Raw genomic sequence first — 8,459 nt, 5'->3', positions numbered from 1 at the left:
GGGAACTCTGAATCCTTAAAGAACAATCTGATGGCATGTTTTTTCGTGTAGGATGCTGCATCAGAACATCCATGGCCATAAAAAACCTACAACAAAATATGACAAAAAAAGTGCAGGGCGCTAGCAAACTAACTGAGAAGGCCGGGGAAAATGTGCAGGTGCAGAACATCCAGAGGCTGCAGGTGGGGAAGGGAAAATACAGCAACAGGAAGGACAAGAACCAACAGGTGGGATCTGTCTCTGTGCTAGGGAAAAGAGGAGAGTGCGAAGCTGATGATACAGGTAAAACTGAGGGGAGTGCAGAAAGAGATTCAGCAGAGCATTGCAAGAAAAAGAAGGGTACAGGTAGCGGGGAGGAAGATAACAAGCCAAGGGATGATGGTGGTACGGAAGCAACCGAGCCCGGGGCTCTCGGTCAACTGGTGGGTGCTGCTGAAAGCGCCCGCCAGGAGCCATGACGCTAATCAGCTGGAACTGTCGAGGAATTGGGCAGCCTCGTACAGTTCGTGAGCTTGTGGGCCTAGTGCACACACACAAGCCTAAGTTAGTTTTTCTTTCAGAGACTCGGAAAAGCGATGAGTACGTTAATAAACTGAAATGGAGGCTCGGCCTCAGGCACTGTATTGTGCAACCCGGCATAGGAAAGAGTGCCGGGATTGCTCTGTTCTATGATGAGGGTGTTGAAATAAAGGAAATCACTATTGGACCGAGGTACATTGATGTGTTAATCCGTTTGAGTCCCAATAGCTTGCAATGGAGGGGTACGTTCGTGTATGGCGAGCCGAAACCACATGAGCGGCACCACATGTGGGAGCTTTTGAGAAGAATTAGGCACAATTCCTCTGAACCTTGGCTCATGATCGGGGACTTCAACGAAACAATGTGGCAAAGCGAACACTTCTCGAGAGCAAAGCGGTCTGAAAAGAACATGGCTGAGTTTCGCAGGGTCCTTGCAGAATGCAACCTTCAGGACCTGGGTTTCAAGGGGACTGTTTGGACATATGACAATAAACAGCAAGGGAACCAAAACGTCAAAGCGAGACTGGACAGGGGGGTCGCCACACCAGAGTGGTGCAAAGCTTTTGGGGAAGCCACGGTGGAACATATATGTTCCTCGAGATCGGACCACGCACCCTTACTGTTACGTTTTGGAAAGAGGAAAGAATGGAGAAAGATTAATAAAACTTTCAGATATGAGTGTATGTGGGAGCGCTCTGAATCTTTGACTCATACTATCCACAACACATGGATGGAAGGTGGCTGCGTGCCTTCGCTCAAGGGCATTGCCAAAAAACTTAAAACAATGAAAGATGTGCTAGGGTGCTGGGCCCAACGAGAGTTCAACTCCGTCCAAAATAGCATCAGTACCTTGCGCACAAAGCTTCAGAAACTCAGGCTGCAACCACGCTCAAGAGAGACTGACGACAGAATTAGAAAAACTGAAACTGAGCTTGATGAATGGCTTTTAAGAGAGGAGGTTATGTGGAGACAAAGATCAAGGATATCATGGCTGCGAGAAGGAGATAAAAACACTGATTTTTTTCACAGAAAAGCGAACTGGAGAAGGAGGAAAAATAAGATTGATAAATTAAAGAAGGGGGATGGATCTTGGGCTGAGAGTACAGAGGAGATACATAAGGAAATAAACAGCTTTTTTAAGGGATTGTATGAGAAGGATAATGGCGTCGATCCTCGGATGGTAATTGAGCTCATACCGCGGAGAGTGGAGGACCATATGAATGATGCATTAACTAAACCTGTCTCTGATTCTGAAATTGGCGATGCACTGTTTCAGATTGGTCCGCTCAAGGCCCCCGGACCCGACGGATTTCCGGCGAGATTTTTTCAGAGGAATTGGGCTGCTTTGAAGGGAGATGTGATCAGAGGAGTACAGAATTTTTTCAGTGATGGTGTGATGCCGGAAGGAATAAATGAGACTACTATAGTACTAATACCAAAAAACAATGACCCTCAAAGCATCAAAGACTTCCGCCCTATCAGTTTGTGCAACGTCATCTACAAAGTCATATCCAAGGTTCTGGTTAATAGGTTGCGGCCTTTCCTTGACGACCTTATCTCTGAAACACAAAGTGCTTTCGTTCCAGGCAGACTAATCACGGACAATTCGTTAATTGCATTTGAATGTTTCCATAAGATCCAACACAGTAAGAACCAGAGGGACACATACTGCGCGTACAAACTGGATCTTGCAAAAGCGTATGACCGTGTTGACTGGAATTTCCTTGAGAAGGTGCTACAGAAACTGGGGTTTGATGAGAGGTTAACAAAGTGGGTGATGACGTGCGTAAGGACAGTGAGATTTTCTGTCAGATGTAATGGAGATCTCCTGGAAACCTTCTCTCCCTCCAGAGGGCTCAGACAAGGTGATCCCCTCAGCCCATACTTATTTCTCTTTGTGGCTGACAGCCTTGCTACCTTGCTTGACAGAGAGGTGAGAAACGGAGGGATCACACCAATCAAAATTAGTCGTGGATGCCCGGGGATATCAAACCTGCTATTCGCGGATGATAGCCTCCTTTTCTTCAAGGCTACAACAGCCCAGGCCACCAAAGTGAAAGAGGTACTAAATGCCTTCCAAAAGGCGACGGGCCAACTCCTAAGTCATAACAAATGCTCACTATTATTTAGTGAGGCGAGCATTGACCAGGAAAGAGAGGAGATCAAAGAAACCCTAGGAGTGGGATCATCCTTGTTTGAGAGTAAATACTTGGGCCTTCCAACGCCAGAAGGAAGAATGAAGGACGGCAATTTTCAACCGATCATGGAGAGATTTAGGAAGCGATGCAGCAATTGGAATGAGAGGTTCATGTCCCAAGCGGCCAAAGAGGTCAACGTGAAAGCGGTGGCGCAAGCCCTGCCCACACATGTAATGGGGGTCTTTAAACTAAATCAGAGTTTTTGCGACAATTATGAGAAGGTAATTAGAGACTTTTGGTGGGGAGACAAAGATGATAGACGTAAGGTCCACTGGATGTCATGGGAGAACATGACGAAGCCAAAATGTGATGGGGGGATTGGCTTCCGGGATATGCATCTGTTTAATCAGGCCCTACTAGCCAGACAAGGATGGAGGCTGCTACACAAGCCAGAGAGTCTCTGTGCTAGAGTGCTAAAATCCAAGTATTATCCCAATGGTAACCTTCTTGACACCGTCTTCTCGTCGGATGCATCACCCACTTGGAGGGGAATTGAGTTTGGCCTGGAACTCTTAAAAAAGGGCCTCATCTGGCGAATCGGGGATGGAAGAAACATTCAAATCACGAGAGATCAATGGATCCCAAGGAAAGAGGGGCTGAAGGTGGCAACATTTATAAAGAGATCAAGACTCAGGTGGGTTAACCAGTTGATCGACCCCCAGACAAAAGAGTGGAAGGTTGATCTAGTGAAGCAAATTTTCCATTCTTTCGATGCGGATGAGATTTGCAAATTAAAAATCCCGCGGGGGGGATTCGACGACTGTATCGCTTGGCACTATGAAAAAACGGGCGTATTCACGGTCAGGAGTGCCTACAAACTTGCAGTTTCGCTTAAGGGAAAGGGTACTGAAAAAGCTACGAGCTCCTCAAGGGACCCGGGTGACCGTAGTATATGGGATGCCATCTGGAAAGCAAAGATCCCGGAGAAGGTGAAAATTTTCGGTTGGAGAGTGGCCACAAACTCCCTGGCCACCAAACACAATGCCTTCAGAAGGACTATTGCGGATGACAGTGTATGTGAAATATGCGGAAGGGATGAGGAAGACGAGCACCATGCCATTGTCGCATGCACCGGAAGTTTGGCTTTACACCACTCTATGAGAGCCTTTTGGGAAATCCCTAGAGAATCTGAGTTCAAAAATACAGGGGTAGACTGGCTGCAACTGCTGCTGATCGCCCAACCTGAGGAGGTCAGAACCAAAGTAATGTTGATTTTGTGGCAAGCCTGGAGTTTAAGGAACAATGCCATACATGGGGATGGGAAAGATACTGTCTCGAGATCTGTCCAATACTTGCTCAGACTACATGAGGAGCTCCTAATGGCGGAAAGCGAAACTGCTGAGATGGGAGAAAAGAATAAACAGTCTCTGTTCCCTGCGAGAGCATGCTTGCCAACAAGTGCTAATCCCAAGCATTGGATGGCTCCCCCAGCCGGCAAAGTTAAGCTGAATGTGGACGCCGCGTTTCTAGTGGAATCAGGGGACACGTGGGGAGGCGCGGTAGCCAGAGATCATAGAGGCCATGTCTTGCTATCAGTAGGCCGGCATTTGGGCCAGTGCAGCTCAGTAGAAGAAGCTGAAGCAGCAGCGGTGGTGATGGGATTGACTGAATTTGCCACTTACCATCAGGGTACTTTGATCCTAGAAACTGATTGTGCGGGAATCGGGCGGGCGCTACAGATGGAAGAGATATGCAGATCAGCCTTCTTTGCATCTATAACCGACGCGAAGATCAGTGCATCAAGCTTTGCAAGCACGGAGTTCAGTATTGTAAACAGGGGTCTGAACAAGTTGGCCCATGAGCTAGCTTCTAGTGCACGTAGATCTGAAGATTTCCTGCTTATAGCTGATGTCCCGGCTGATTGTAGAGATGTTTTGACGAACGAGGTCGTCCCAACCATGGTGTAATTCTTTTTTGCCATGGATCTCAAAAAAAAAAAAAAAAAAAAACCTACAACCAAATAACACAGTTAGTTCAGATAATGCCATAGAATCTCCGTGAAGTCCATGTGGGACAGTGGGATCATAAGGTACCTAGGTTGGCAAGAATGGAACAAATGGGAGAGGGGAGGAGGGCGAAAGCTAAATCAGAAACACATCGTCCATCTTGGGGCACAAAACGATCGGCACCCATGGTAGATCTCGGCAATCACCGACCCACGGCAAGGCGCACGAAGGTAACAGACGAAGGTGAGAATGCATGGAGGCGGGGTGCGCTGTGCGTGAGCTACGGAGAGAGACAGATGGGGATATGAAGAGAGATCCATCTTCACGCGAGAGGACGGTCGAGGAAGTAATAACCGTGAACGAGGAAATCGCCAATTATGGGAGGCAGAAGAGGAAGCGGTCGGTCGCTTTGGTGACTGGGATTGTATGCGTGGACCAGAAACGAGGAAGCACAACGATGTGAAGAGATCACGGAGTTTATGTATGGGCTTATAATGGGCTTTTTAGTGTCCAAATAGATATTTGTGAGAAGCGGACATGCATAGCCCAACTAAAACAAATCGATGCCTCAAAAAAAAACTAAAACAAATCGAGTCAGAGGGATTGATCGATAGGGAGGCTGGCAGCAAGCGAAACGGTTGGAACGAATCAGCATCTTCCACTTAGCGGTGGCAGCTATTAGTAATTTCATCAACTTTCGATCAGATGGCTGCAGACTGCTGAGCTATGCTTCATCAACGGTTGTAACAATTCATATGACGTGGCTGCATGAGGATGCAGGAAAATCAGCTAGTGGGGTGCCTCTATTTTTATTTTATTTTTAACACAGTACAGACGCAAACACTCATATACACACGCATACACTCACTCCTATGAACGCACACACGCACACCCTACCCCTATGAGCATCTCCGAAAGACTGAGTCGCCATATCATCTTGAAATTTACGAAATCACTGCAGGCACCGGAAATTCTAAAATAAATCCAGGAATAAATGCGAGCACCAGGATTTAAACACCGGTGGCCTGGGATACCATAGTGCCTCTAACCATCCAACCAATGCCCCTATTTAGATATAGAAGATGTGTAGCTTAATTTTGTTGTTGCTTGTGTTTGCTATTAATAGTTTATCGTGTTTTGTAGATGAAAATAATATAGTAAATGGTATAAACCACTTAGTCCATTACATGACTTGGATGCATAAAGGATGAATGAAAACTTTAACGAGTTGAGCATTGGTTTAAGAGAGTATACTATCTAGTTAGATGCTTTACAACTGAGATACAGAGAGAGGGAGAGTTGGCGGAGTAGCTTGTGGCTTGTAAAAGAAAGACGGAAAAAAGTCGTCGTGCTAAGGCACCACAGGACCATCACTCTGGAACAACAACCTTCATGAATAAAGAGAAGTAGATCAGAACCTACTTTGTTTTAGGCCAACTCCAACACACAACGCATGACCCCAAATAGTTCGAGCGTGTCTGTTTGGAGGGTAAACAGACAGAAAACCCGGCACAACACGCAGGAGCAAACGGACATTTGTCTGTTTTTTGTCCGCTTTCGCCCCATCCCCAGCCCAAATTTAGGTTGTGTTTGCGCCGAAGCAGACAATGCGTTGACGGGCGAGGCGCGTGCCTTTGTCTTTCCTTGGCCCGCCCGTCGGGGACACTAACGCCCCCATTTTCCGTCCTTCCCCAAAAACCCTCTAGCGCTATCCCTCCCTTCCTCCGCCATGGCCCCGAAGAAACTCGGCGACCCGCCCGCTGCCGTGGGCCGACGGCCTAGAAGAAGGGCCCGAAGAAGCTGTGGTGGAAGCTCATGCTGGAGGAGCAAGCGCACCTCGACCATGAATCGGCCAAACGGAGGGGACAACGGATCGTAGCAGCGGAGCAGAAGGCCGCGGCTGAGTATGCAGCCGAGGTCGCGACCATGGAGAAGGCCATTCAGTATAAGGCTGGCGTCGACAAGAATGAGGAGATCATCGCCTAGGCCATGCAGGCAGCTACGATGAATGCCCTCATGATGCTAGGGTTGTGCCGACCGCCGTCGGCCATTCTCTCTTCTGCCACAATGGCCCGGCGAGCACATGCTCGTCAACCATCCCCCCTCCGCATTGTCAGTCATCGGCCTCCTCCGTAACCCTGAAGACGCTCGGGTTCTCCATATCGCGGCTGCAGGGCCAAACCCGGTTCTCGACGTCACCTGACGACCGCGGGATCACACAAGCCACCCCCTCCATCCCGCCCGTCAAGGACCTCAACGTCACGCTTGTGGTTGGCCAGTCATCGGATGGGATGCCCAGGAAGCAGGCCCAGTCCATTCCTACGGCCACATTTTCCAGCGCATGCAAGCTATTCGAGGGAATGCCAGCCTCGACGGCACCGGCCGAGGACCCTGATTACACCCCGTTCATGCAAGACTTCATCTTTGAGGGAAATGGGCAGGCTTTCCGGAAATGTTCAACCAAGACGGCCTGGACTAGGGAGGCCTCGGCTAACGTGCGACCGTGAACTATGGCCGTTCTTTTTTAGGGCTGGCTATTGTGCGGGCCGCTGGCTTTATTGCCGGCATGCAGAACTTGTTCATTTTGGAGGCTGGCGCTGGGTTTGTTGCCGGCGTGAAAGTTGGGGCTTGACCATTTTGTAGGCTGGCCTTGTTTGCGGGCCACTGGCTCTGTTGCCGGCATGAACTAGGGCCGCCACATGGATCTACATCCATGTTTCAAATTTGCGAATTTCCCATGCAACCCAGACAAGATGTGGCCGATATGCGTCCGTGTGTTGGGCGCACAGCCAGCACAACCATAAAAGAGGTCGGACGCAGCTCCATTGCCCTCCCCAAACAGATGAAATCCAGACAAAATGGACGTCCTTTTAAGGTCGTGCGTTAGAGTTGACCTTAGGCATGGATCCCTACTTTTTAGCACCGTCTACGGAGAGATAAGGTGGGAGAGAGATGAAGTTGATTGACAAATGCTAATGAAGTTTCGGATGTTGATGTCTGCTGATCATCGGCGAGGATTCCATTGTCAATGGACTGCCTTTTAGCTCTTTTGTGTTTCCTTTTCTTGTGCAGTTTTAGTGTAGCAAGTAAAGGTCACTTGGACACAAAAAGCTAGTGCGCAGTTGAATAATCCTTATGCTTCTTGGACTTAAAATATCTGTTCTTGGTTTGTCCCATGCTGGAAAGTCTTCAGCTCAAAGTTCGCTTGCGCAGAAGAGCAGCCTTCTTCTGAACCCAAAACAGTAAAGGTCCCCCTTTACTGTTTGTAGTAGAAGGATACGTTCCGTGGACTGTAGTAGGTTGTCGACCTTCGTGTTGTTGGAGGCGGAGATGGCGGCTAACATCGTCAGGTTGACGTTGAGCACCACGCCGCTGCCAGGTCGATGAACTCGTGGATATAACCGACCTTCAGGTGCCATATCCCATCTCGAACGCGGGTACCTTCAGAAGGTTGGTGCGGTACACGATGATCAATATGATGGAGGCGAATAAGACGACCACACACACGAGGCTGTAGAGGAAAACACCCACTTTGGCGGCTGGCTCACTGCACTCCAAGCGCTCCGGCGAGAATATGACAGGCGGCTCCGGGCACTCTTGGTTGCTCATCAGGAAGATCGATGGGGAGGCAAGCAAAGCAAGGCAAGGAGAGAGAGTTCACTGTATTGAAAGCGATACGCTCGCTATGAAGAAGTGTTGAGAACTGCTGAGCGGTGAGATCAAATATGTAGTGGCGAGATCGAGGGGGGAGGTGGCAAGCAAGGCGAGAGAATGTCACTCTGTAATGAAAAAGGTG

The sequence above is a fragment of the Triticum dicoccoides genome, chromosome 2A, assembly GCF_002162155.2.
Source record: "Triticum dicoccoides isolate Atlit2015 ecotype Zavitan chromosome 2A, WEW_v2.0, whole genome shotgun sequence".
Classification (NCBI taxonomy): Eukaryota; Viridiplantae; Streptophyta; class Magnoliopsida; order Poales; family Poaceae; genus Triticum; species Triticum dicoccoides.
The sequence above is the reverse complement of the archived record's forward strand: the minus strand, read 5'-3'. Positions refer to the sequence as shown.